The sequence below is a fragment of the Cupressus sempervirens genome, chromosome 7 (genome assembly GCF_028749045.1).
Source record: "Cupressus sempervirens isolate cs-2001-9-10 chromosome 7, ASM2874904v1, whole genome shotgun sequence".
NCBI lineage: Eukaryota > Viridiplantae > Streptophyta > Pinopsida > Cupressales > Cupressaceae > Cupressus > Cupressus sempervirens.
In genome coordinates this window covers 615,367,771-615,380,691 of record NC_143124.1, presented here as the reverse complement: position 1 = coordinate 615,380,691, position 12,921 = coordinate 615,367,771, and positions in this window count along the sequence as shown.

Genomic DNA, 12,921 nt, shown 5'->3' with positions numbered 1-12,921 from the left:
CTATAAAATGATTATAGACATACATTTAATGATCATTTTGTGAACAATTTGTTTTGAATATTTTAGAAATCTTTACTATTATGTCTAGTATACATAGGAACAATCCCTTGGGTAAAATATACATATGTTGTACGATAAGTAGTTTGAGCTCCCAAATCCAATTTGCAAAATATGATAGACATATATGGAAGCCATGTAAAAAGGATTAATGCATTTCGACTTTGTGTGGGAAACCATGACTAATTTTATGTCAATCTATCTTATCATTAATGCTCTAAAGGGAACAATCCTATTGCACATCATATTCACAACCTTTCACAATCATGTTAATTCTTCTGTGACAAGGATTTCCTTAAGAGCTCTAATCTTTAATCCTATTGCTTGGATTTCTAAGGAGTAGGCTAATGCAAGGTGGATTTTTTTATCATTCCAAAACTAATACCACAACATTTATTTATTTCATGATACACACTATCTGAAACATGGGAAAAAACACCTAATTTGTCCATATTCTATGTAAAAATTGATACCACCGCATTTAATCAATAGAATAGTAATATGTTTGGGTTAATATGTAACTATGACTACTTGAAAACAAAGATTTATATGTACATGAGGAAAGCCAAAAAACTTCTAGAATGAATCAGATTAACTACTGAAATAAATAGTCACAACTCTGATATGTGAATACTCTACACTAAATACAAACCTTCCCTATTAGACAACCCCAACTCATGACAAACAAAGAGTAATGGAAAGGATCAATGAAGGTTTTTTAATTTATGTCAATGAAAGTTGTTGGTATTATAATATGGGTGAATTTGAGTGAGGTAACCAAATTATTCTTTTAGTCATATGTGCAGATATAAACATTAAGTACAATATGTTTAATATTTTTGTAGATATACACATTAATTACACCAATTTTTTCTTTCAAAACCATATGTGTAGATATAAAAATTAAGTTAAACATGTCCAATACTTTTACAGATATACACATTAATTACACCAAATTTTTCTTTCAAAAATATATGTGCAGATATAAACATTGACTACAACATATCCAATAATTTTGTAAATATATTTTCTTATGAAGAAAGACCATGCCTAACAATATGAACCCAGAACAAAATAATGAGAGAATTGCTAGATTGTGGTCTGAGTTTTGAAGAAAAGTTGATAAATGTAATTATCCTTACAACAAGTGAAAGGGCTTAAAGAATCAAAGAATTCTAATAAAAAAAACCCAGAGTCAATGTAGGAAATATGGTCACATTGAAGGGGGCCATTATTTTCTTTGATTGCTAAATGTGGATTTTCTATTGGAGGAATATGGAGGTATGAATATCCAAGCCAAGGATAACACTCCCATGGAAGAACATGATAATGTGCTAGAGGACATGATCAAAGAAGATGGTATTGGCATAGCTGATGAAGATGCTCACAATGATGGTACTAGCATATATGATAATGATGATGAAGGCGGTCTTGATATACCTATACTTCAGAAGGCACACAAGCCCCTATGTAAAGGTTCCCAAAAAACTCTTCTCTTTGCTACAGTGTTGTTGTTGAACTTGAAGGTTATGAATGGTTTATCCAATGTAGCAATGTCACATATTCTAAGATATGCCATTTTTTTCATCTTCAATGTTAGCATACCATTACTATTCATTATATTAACAATTCATATTTGTTTTTGTAGGTTGATAGGTGAGTTTTTGTTACCATGATCAAACATTCTACCTTGTTCGTATCAAGAATTATCGACCATTATTAATCAAATTAGAATGAAGTATCAGAAAATACATGCACATCCCAATGATCACATTTTATATCTTAAAAAACATCAATTTTCAATAGACTACCTTAATTGTCATATTAGTAGATATTAGTTAAATCAAATAACAAAAAAGGTACCTCACATAGTTCTTTAGTATATTCTCATTATTCCAGAGCTTCAATAATTATTTAGGCGCACTAGCTTGGAAAATTTATGGATTACTAAGCACACAATAGAAGTCAAGATTACATTATGTGAATGCTTGTGGATGGTTATGCATTTAAAGAAATATAAGAAACATTGATGCAGGAGCATCCAGAGGTATAAGGGCAATCCTGTGTCACCCAAAAAAATATACTTAGACTTAGTTTCTATTTTATGTGTTTTCATTTTTGGATACCCGTCAAATAAAGGTTCCAACTCTCATAGTTCCACTATTAGTGTTCGTGTAAATACTAAAAAATAGGATTATGTAATTGAGCCATCATTTTGGTGAACTAGGAGGTGTAAATTGTCTATATGAATGTAATTGTAATTTAGAGCATTCCAAAAAAAGAATTAGGTCAAAAGGCCCCACGGTTTGAAAGTTATTGCAATTTTTCGGGTTGTGGAGACCTCCTAAGAATGCTTCAAAGTCAGGTTAGGGGCATTAAATGACCTCAAAAAGGGCTGAAAAATGGGGGATTAGTGAAGCTTGTCTATAGGGCTATAGAGTGCTTCAAGAGCTTTTTGAAAATGTAAACGGTTTGTCAATCAGAGCTACAGTTCAAAAGTTATGCCTCCCGGAAGTTCGGTTACCGTTTCTAGATTCTTCTAGATTTGCGTTGACTTCTAACGTAGTTTCTGGAACCTTCTATTTGTTCGGTGGATGCCTACTAGCACTTTCTAGAATGTACTCCTAGTCCTTAACCCTCTAAGGTCTATTTAAGGAGATTTCTAGCATTGTAAAAGGCAGTTCAGAGTGGAGTTTGAGAGGAGGTACTGAAAGGAGAAATTATCTCCACATTTATGCTATTGTAAGCCCTTAGGGCATGTTTTAAAGTTTATTTTCTCTGTATTGAATGTAATAGCTTATTTTTCAGTTAATAAAATTTTACTTTTCTATTGTGTCCATTTTGTTCTTGGGTTGTGTCCCCATCAAGTGGTATCAGAGCCGATTTTACTGAGTGTGTAGATAGAGTACCGACTGTGAGGCAGTTTGCACTAGGACTATGTGGTTGTGTGTTTGAGTTAAGAAGATGCCTCCATGAAGAGAGCATGGTAGAAGGGCTAGAGCTATTAATCTTGAGGAGGTTAGAGCCCTCAAAAGTCAGGTACAAGCATTGCAGGAGGAGCTCCGTAGAGGAGCAACTGTGGTCGCAGGTGATGAAAGTGAAGATGACAATGAAGAAGATGAAATTGGACCAGAAGGGGAATTTGATGGGGAAGTTCTGAATCATGCAGAGGAAAGGCTTTTTAGGGCCATTACTAAGTTTGGAAAAAGACCTACAATTGAAGTGGGTGTATTTTTAGGAAATCTTAAACAAGATGAGTTGATCGATTGGATCAATGAACTGGAAGAATACTTTGAGTATGAGGATATTAGGGACCCAGATAGGGTTAAGTTTGCAAAAGCCAAACTCAAAGGCCATGCCAAAATCTTGTGGCAAGAGGTCTAATTGGAAAGAAATAGAAGAGGAAAGTAGAAGATCACAAGATGGGATCGCATGGTGGACAAATTGAAGAAGCAGTTCATTCCTGTGGACTACGAGCTTGATTTGTTTAAGATGCATGGGTTAAAGAAAGCAGGAAGATCAATCCAAGAATATACAGAGGAATTTTATCGAGTCTTGATTAGAGTAGGGCATGCAAAAGCAAATAAGGAGAAGGTTTCTCATTATATCAATGGGTTGCGACCTAGCATCCAGGAGGAATTAAGTCTGTAAGAATGACCAGCGTTGAAGAGGCATACCAGTTTGCCCTACGAGTTGAAGAGAAGCTAAATAAAAGGTTTGAAGGAAGACAAAGAGGGCGCAGTCAAGGAGGAAGGGAAAGTGGTAGATCATCTAGAGGCCACAATGAAACCCAAAAGAAAAATGAAGATGTAGGTACTAGTAGGAACCAGAGGAATGAGGGTTTCAACCACTCCCATGATCAAGACTTTGGAAATCAGAGAGGAAGAGGTAGAGGACATGGACAAGGAAGAGGAGGCTTCCGTGGTACCTATTTCCATTGCAATGAAGAAGGTCATCATGCCTTTGAATGCCCTCAATGACAAGGAAGGACAGATAGGAGAGCTAAGGGCCAAGCTAGGGTTGCTCATGTGGATGAGGATGCACAATTATCACATTTAGAGGATACAGAAAGAGGAGAGACCTTGGTAAATGAAAGAGTCCTACTAAGTGGTGAGATTGAACTAGGACAACAGAGGAGTTTGTTCCATACCAGATGCAAGTGTGAGGATAAATGTTGTGACGTGATCATTGATGGTGGTAGCATTGATAACTTGGTATCAGAAGAGATGGTCTCTAAGCTAAAGCTCAAGAGGGAGAAACATCCCTAGCCCTATCGGATTGCTTGGGTAAAAGATGATCATAAGGTCCTAGTAAGTGAACAATGTTTAGTGAAATTCAAAATTGGGAGTTACCATGATGAAGTTCTCTGTGATGTTATTCCGATGGATGTTTGCCATCTATTGTTGAGTAGACCATGGCAGTTTGATAGACATGCAGTACATGATGGGCATGCAAACACATACTCTTTGAAAAAGGATGGAGTTCACCACAAATTGAAGCCCATGAAAAAGGAAGGTGAAAAGGTATGTAGCAGTGCTAGGATTTGTCTTGTTGATAGAAGGATGTTTTTAGGTGGCATGAAACATTAGCATATGTGCTATGCTTTGATTCCTAGGAAAGATAAAGAAGGTAGTAGTGAAATACCACTTGAAGTTTCAAATTTACTAGGGGAATTTGGAGATATTATCTCTGATAATGTTTCAGATGGATTGCCACTAGTAAGGCAAATCAGTCATTAGATAGATTTGATTCCAGGAGCTAGTTTTCCTAACAAGGTTGCTCACAGGATGACTCCTACTGAAATAGAGGAGCTAAATAGACAGGTTCAGGAGTTGTTGAGGAAGAGCTTGATTTGAGAGAGCCTGAGTCCATGTGCAGTAACTGAGTCCATGTGCAGTACCTGAAGTACTTGCACCAAAGAAGGATGGAGAGTGGAGGATGTGTACAGATTCTTGAGTTATAAATAGGATAACCATCAAGTACCAATTTCTTTTGCCAAGGATGGATGATCTTATGGACTGCTTGAGTGGAGCTCAGTACTTCACAAAGATAGATCTGAAGAGTGGTTATCACCAGATATAGATTCAAGAAGGAGATGAGTCTAAAATAGCCTTCAAGACCAAGGAGGGTCTTTATGAGTGGTTAGTCATGCCCTTTGGATTGACAAACACCCCAAGCACCTTCATGTGGCTCATGAATGAGGTACTTAAGAAGTTCTTGAGAAAATTTGTTATTGTTTATTTGGATGATATTTTAATTTTTAGCAAGAATTTGGAAGAACATTTATTGCATATTCGTAGTGTCCTTGAAAGGCTAAGGGAAGAGAAACTGTTAATTAATCTGAAGAAGTGTATCTTTGCAAAAAGGGAGTTAGTCTATTTGGATTTTGTTATATCACCTGAAGGTCTAAAAATGGATCCAGAGAAGGTAAAAGCCATCTTGGAATGGCCTACTCCAAGGTCTGCTACTTAGGTAAGATCATTTCATGGTCTGGTTAGTTTTTACAGGAATTTTATTAAGAATTTTAGTGGCATATGTGTACCCCTAACTGATACAATAAGAGAGGATAGAAAAGAGTTCAAATGGACTACAACAGTTGCGAGAAGTTTTGAATTGCTAAAGAAGAAGGTGATAGAACAGCCTGTGTTGGCACTTCCAAATTTTAGAAAGGTTTTCCAGGTGGATTGTGATGCCAGTGGCAGCACTATTGGGGCTGTATTAAGCCAAGAAGGTAAGGCTATTGCATATTTTAGTGAAAAATTGAATGATGCAAAGAAGAAGTATTTTGTTTATGATCAAGAGTTCTATGCAATAGTTCAGGCCTTAAAGAAATGGAGGCATTATTTATTTCCAAAGGAATTTGTTTTGTATACTGATCATCAGGCATTACAGTACCTAAATAGCCAAGGTAAATTGAATCAGAGGCATATGAAGTGTGTAGAGTTCTTGTAGAGCTATACATTTGTGTTGAAGCATAGAAGTGGAAAATCTAACAGGGTTGCAGATGCATTAAGTAGGAGACAATTGTTGCTTACAATAATGTAGGTTGAAGTAGTTGGGTTTGATGAACTCAATAAATTGTACCCCGAGGATCCTGATTTCGTTGAAGCATGGAAAGCTTGTAAAGAACCTGTTTCTATAGATAGAACCAAGTGGTTAGACTATTTGATTCAGGATGGCATGTTGTTCAAGGGTAGTCAATTGTGCATTCCAAGGAGTTCCATGAGGGAAAATTTGATTAAGGAGAAACACAGTGGAGGGATGGCAGGACATTTTGGTCGAGATAAGACCATTGCCATTCTTAGAGAACATTATTTTTGGCCTCAAATTTCATAGGATGTGAAGAAGTTTGTACAGAGTTGCCAGGTTTGTCAAGTTGCCAAGGGGTTTAGTCACAATATTGGCCTATATCAGCCATTTCCTATTCCATCAAGGCCATGGGAGGACATAAGTATGGATTTTGTTCTTGGATTGCCAAGGACACAAAGGGGTAATGACTCAGTATTTGTGGTGGTTGATAGGTTCTCCAAAATGGCACATTTCATTCCATGCCACAAAACTCATGATGCTGTCCATATTGCAGACTTGTTTTTCAAAGAGGTGGTAAGACTACATGGTCTTCCAAGGAGTATAGTTTCTGACAGAGATACTAAATTTGTGGGGTATTTCTGGAGGACATTGTGGAAGAAGTTGAGAATAGACCTAAAATTCAGTTCCACACATCACCTGCAGACTAACAGCCAAACAGAAGTGGTAAATAGAAGTCTGGGCAATTTACTGAGATGTTTAGTTGGGGATAAGCCCAAGGGATGGGATTTGATTCTACCACAAGAAGAGTTTTCTTACAATAACTCTATAAATAGGAGTACTGTAAAATCACCATTCCAAATTGTATATGGGAATAGCCCAAGGACTGCACCAGAATTGAGGAAGATAGAACAAGGGGAGAGGACAAGTGTTGAAGCTGAGGAATTTTTTGAACATATCAAGCGTCTACATGAGGAGGTTCAAGCACACATTACCAAGATGAATCAAGAGTATAAAGCTAGGGCTGATCAAAGGAGAAGAAATAAGGAATTCCAAGTAGGAGATTTAGTCATGGTGCACTTACGAAAAGAAAGATTTCTAGCTAGTACTTACAACAAGCTAAAAATGAAGAAATTTGGCCCCTACAAAATTCTAAAGAAACATGACTCAGGAAATGCATATGAGGTGGAGCTGCTAGATGGTATTCACATTTCTCCTATTTTCAACATTGCAGACTTAACAGAGTATCATGATGATGGTGCAGATGATGAGCCAGTGTTAGAGCCATGTCCAATTCTTGCTTCTAAAAAGGAGGAGATAGAAGACATTCTAGATCATCGTGTGGGTAGGAGTACCAGAAATAGGTCGTATGAAGAGTATTTGGTGAAGTGGAAATGACGGTCGATCGAGGACTCAACTTGGATTTCAGCAGCTGAGGTTTCCCATTTGGGATTTCCTCTACCATTCATAAAGTGACAGGGTCACTTTTCAATCTACCCTGGTTGTCTAATGCAGGAGCATCCAGAGGTATAAGGGCAATCCTGTGTCACCCAAAAAAAATACTTAGACTTAGTTTCTGTTTTATGTGTTTTCATTTTTGGATACCCATTTGGGTCAAATAAAGGTTCCAACTCTCACAGTTCCACTATCAATGTTTGTTTAAATCTCAAAAAAATAGGAGTATGTAATTGAGCCATCATTTTGGTGAACTAGGTGTAAATTGGCTAGATTAATGTAATTATAATTTAGAGCATTCCAGAAAAAGAATCATGTCAAAAGGCCCCACGGTTTGAAAGTTATTACAATTTTTTGAATTGTAGAGACCTCTTAAGAATGCTTCAAAGTCAAGTTAGGGGCATTAAATGACCTCAAAAAGGGCCAAAAAATGGGGGATGAGCAAAGCTTGTCCATACGGCTATAGAGCACTTTGAGACCTTTCCGAAAATGTAAACAATTCGTCAATCAGAGCTACGATTCAAAAGTTATGCCTCCCGAAAGTTCGGTTACCATTTCTGGATTCTTCTAGATTTGCATCGACTTCTAACATAGCTTCTGGAACCTTCTATTTGGTTGGTGGATGCCTACTAGCACTTTCTAGAATGTACTGCTAGTCCTTAACCCTCCGAAGTTTATTTAAGGAGATTTCTGGCATTGTAAAAGGTAGTTCAGAGTGGAGTTTGAGAGGAGGTACTGAAAGGAGAAATTATCTCCACATTTATGCTATTGTAAGACCTTAGGACATGTTTTGAAGTTTATTTTCTCTGTACTGAATGTACTAGCTTATTTTTCAGTTAATACAATTTTCTCTTTCTTTTGCGTCCATTCTATTCTTGAGTTGTGTCCCTATCAAACATGGCCACACTTTAAAGAACCTTGTAATCTCAAGCTTTCATTGATAGTGGGTGATGTCAATCCATTTGGAGATACGAGATCTGTTTACTTAGTGTGGAGTATTTTTGTTATTAACAATAACATTCCTCCTTAGATTTCCATAAAGATGGAGCACATAATGTTATCAAAGATTGTATCAGGTATATTTTCATTTAATAATTGTCTAAATTAATATGTAAACAGTGCATGAAAATGCTCATATTAATTATGTCATGTTTATGTTCATTCAATTACTAGGTAAGTGCCAAGTTAAAGATATGAACATGTATACTAAACCCCTTATTAATGAGTTGTTCAAGTTATGGAATGGGTTTACTATGTATGATATCTCTAGATCAATAGGAAAAAGAAAATTTCAATTCCATGGAATGCTTGTATGGACAATACATTATGTCCCTGAGCTAACTTATTTTTGTGGTATATTATATTGTTAAGGTCGCATATTTTTGGTCTGTTATAGTGCTTACACATTATTGTTGTATGCTTAAGTTGCATATGATAATTGTACATGATCCAATTATACACAATATTTTAGGTCTTTAGACAAAGGAAAAATTTGCATGTATAGTTTGTGGTCCAAAGATGAGATCTTATCATTCAAGAAGTTTAGGAAAGTAGGTGTTCAATGAGTTTAGGAACTTTCTCCATAATAATCATAAGTATCAAATTACTAAAAAATATATTTTTAGTGGGAAAGAAGAGACAACATCAAGGCCATGAAGAATGACACCTCATCTATGGAAGTTGGAATATGATTGAATAAATCACTAAGGTAATATCCAGTTTGTGGTCTAAAGTTTGAAATTTATATTTTTATATTATCTTTTAGTAATTAATGATTTAATTGATGCTCTTGAAGGTTGTCAAGGCATCAATGACCAAATTCCTAGAGGAATAAAAAGTTATCCTACTCAAATTAGTAGGTTATCATACTACAAAGATTTCTCAATTGTGCATTTTTTTGATGCTATGCATATTGGAAAAAATATAACAGAGAAACTATGAAAAATATTGGATGGAAGGTGTGAGAGAGAAAAAATTGTCAAAATTTGTTCTAACATTCATGAATCCAATCATGTACTGAAAGATTTCATTGAAACAAATAGCAATGGAGACCACATAAATATGAGTGCCCTTCCTTGGTTATTAATAGAGAAACAAAGTAATGCATTAAAAGAAGAGATTAAAAAAATAAAAAATTTCACAAGATTTGTTGCAAATATAAGCACTCTTATATCAAAGAAAGGTGATTTTGGGCAAGGGTTGAAAATACATGATTGAGATACCTTCATCAAGGTAAGTTATGTTTTCTATTTACAATATATTTGTAAAATTGCATGTACTACCTATTGTATTATTTTACAATATATTGAAATAACCATTTTTTAATGATTGTATTATGTCCTACATCTATCCCTCCTACACCAACTTTATAAAAATATTAAAAAAGTTATATATGATCTTGGAAAATACATGAGGTTAGAATTTTTATTTCTTATATTTGTTGTACATATATTATATTTGTGACTTACTTTACTTTTTATGTAATCTATTGTATAATTTTATCTGAAATCTCATTTATATGTTCTTATGTGTTGAATCTCATTTAGGTCTTTATCATCTTAAAAAAATTATAAAAAAAGATATAAAATATTGGAAGAGAAAAATTTTGCATCTTATGTGTGAAATGAAAAAGTGTCTACCTTCAGCTTTTTTCAATGCTCAAGAATACTACCTCATACATTAAGTTGAGGAGATTGAATTGTGTGGACCTGTACAAACTAGGTCAATGTGGATGGTTGAGAGGCACTTGAAATATATGAAGAGTTTGGTTCAATAAAGAGAATGTCCTTAGGGTTCTATGGTAGAGGGATATATGGTATACTAGACCATGGTGTACATTAGCAAATATATTCTAAAGTTTGCAACAAATATCCATGCAGATCACATTTGTGATCCCAAATCTATTAAAAAATTCAAAGGGGAGTACCTAATGGGCAAAGATATATTGAGGAGAGTGAGAGGTAATTATAAGTTATTTTTTGTGGTTAATTAATTCTTATCCATCATTAAAATAAGTTATTTCTAACTAGTCTAGTTGTTTTTTTAATAGTTGGTCGTGAGTGGGATGCACTACATTTGTATATTAAAAACAATCTTGATTTGATGATGGTATGGATTCAACAGTCTCAAGAAAATCATTTCTCATTAACATGTTTTGCATTGTTTGTTAAAGAAGCTCATCATAATGGAGATCTCAATGTTGTGCCAATGGTACTTGATCTAGCATATGGCTTAAGAGATAGAAAGTTATGTGGAAGATTACTAATCATGACCCATAAGTTTAATATCAACTCATAGATCAATGGAAATAATCTTAACATTTTTGAATAATTATAAATCAAAAAACACAAAGCTATGTACTACCATGGCTGTAAATTTTGCATAAAAACCTTAAATGAAACAAAGAAAACTTGTGATTTTAGGATAAGTGCAGTCTTTGTAGTCACCAATATTTTGTCTAAAAATGACATACATCCTCAACAATCTAAAAATTGATACTATGGAATTTTGGATGATATACTTGAGCATGACTTTAATTCATTTAAATTAGTTTTATTTGTTGTCAAATGGTATAAGCTATGACTCGATTGAAATGAATTTGATTAGACTATTATTGAACATGATAGTGGATTTACAATGATTAATACAAGGTCATTTGAGATAGTTGGAGATGAGTCTTATGTTCTTCCAATCCAATGCAAGCAAGTGTTTTACTTTGGAATTCCACAAAAATTGGGTTGGTCATTTGTTAGATATGATCCAAGAGGAAGGTTAGGAAAGTATAATGTGATGGAGGAAGAAGATACTAAAGAATCAAAAGATAAAATAAATGATTATCATGAAAGACTATTATACAATGATGAAGAAGAAAAAGACAATGATGATTCTAGTGATGTTGATGATTATGGTGATCATGATGATGATGAAAATCATGATCATGTTGATGAAGATAGTGATGATCAAGGCAATGATGGTCATGATGTTGATGGTCATGATAATGGTGATGGAGAGGATGATGTTGGAATTGAAGATGGTGGTGGTGACAATGATGATCAAAACAATAAGTATGATGATGGTGATAGTGATGATGATGACATGGATGAAGATGATGATCAATGACATGATCAATGAAATGTCTTTCGAGCTACAATCAATATCAAGTATGATGGGGTCATGCTTTTTTATGGAAATTTGTTTGACTTTTATGTTTTTATAATTAAGTTATTATGTGTTGAACTCTACTATCATGGAGTCTATATAATGATCTTGCATAGCTACCACACATAAAGTAGAGATAATAAATTATGAAAAATGATTTTGATGAATGCATAATGTAATTTTTTTCTTCTACATAATTTATAGCATATAGAGCATTGTAAGCAGACAACTTTTTGTTCATTATAATATGGGAGAATTTGATGAGTGAGGTGACCAACTTTTTCTTTCAAAACCATATGTTCAAATATAAACATTAAGTACAACATGTCCAATATTTTTATAGATATACAGATGAAGGGTGATCCCCCTAATACCATAAACCATAACAGAAAATAAAGAAACAACAAAAAATGTAAGAACAAAATATGGACTTCTTATTTGTGCCAAAAATGCAGAATTAAAAAATTTACAAGTACAATATGTCAACCCCCATGGGTGCATTCATTATAATAATCTGCAAGACAAGCTACAAACTATCACCAAGAGTTTTTCTAGACAATGTTTAGGGCTTTCCTAAATAGGCAATTTTATGTCACCTAGGAAGATTTTAGACATTGGAACTTAATATCTAGGGCCAATAGACCTTAACAATACATATAGAGCTGGCCAAATACATCTTTCACAATTATTTTAGAAATTTTGGGAAGCCCATCTTTGAAAAGCCATAGCTCATGAACTGTTGCTCTAATTGGCTATTCTAACCACTTTTTTGGAAATGCCAACTCTTGATCTATAGGTTTGTAATGGTGCAAGTTCCCTTCTAGTGCCCTTGTATCAAGTTTTTAGATCTCATTCGTGCACTCTAAGACCTCCAATGGTGAGCCTAAAGATTTTTCCACAAATCTTTCAACTGAAAATCTACAATAACTTCTCTAATACTTAAGCTGGAGCAATGAAATTTTTGTGGTAGGCTTATAAATCTAAAATGAACCTTAATGTAAAAAATGAGAACATTTTAAGCTTGTATGAAGAACTTACTAAAAATAGAAAGCTCCCATATAAATAGTAATCACCCTATCTACTAGTCCATATTAAAATAGTAAAGATGAGAAATAAAATATTTTTTGATGATGCAAGATTGCTCTTACACCCAGGATGCTTTTGCATTAGACACTCAAGGTATTTTGAGAAGTGACTCCATTATGTCTTAAGTGTTCAAAAGAA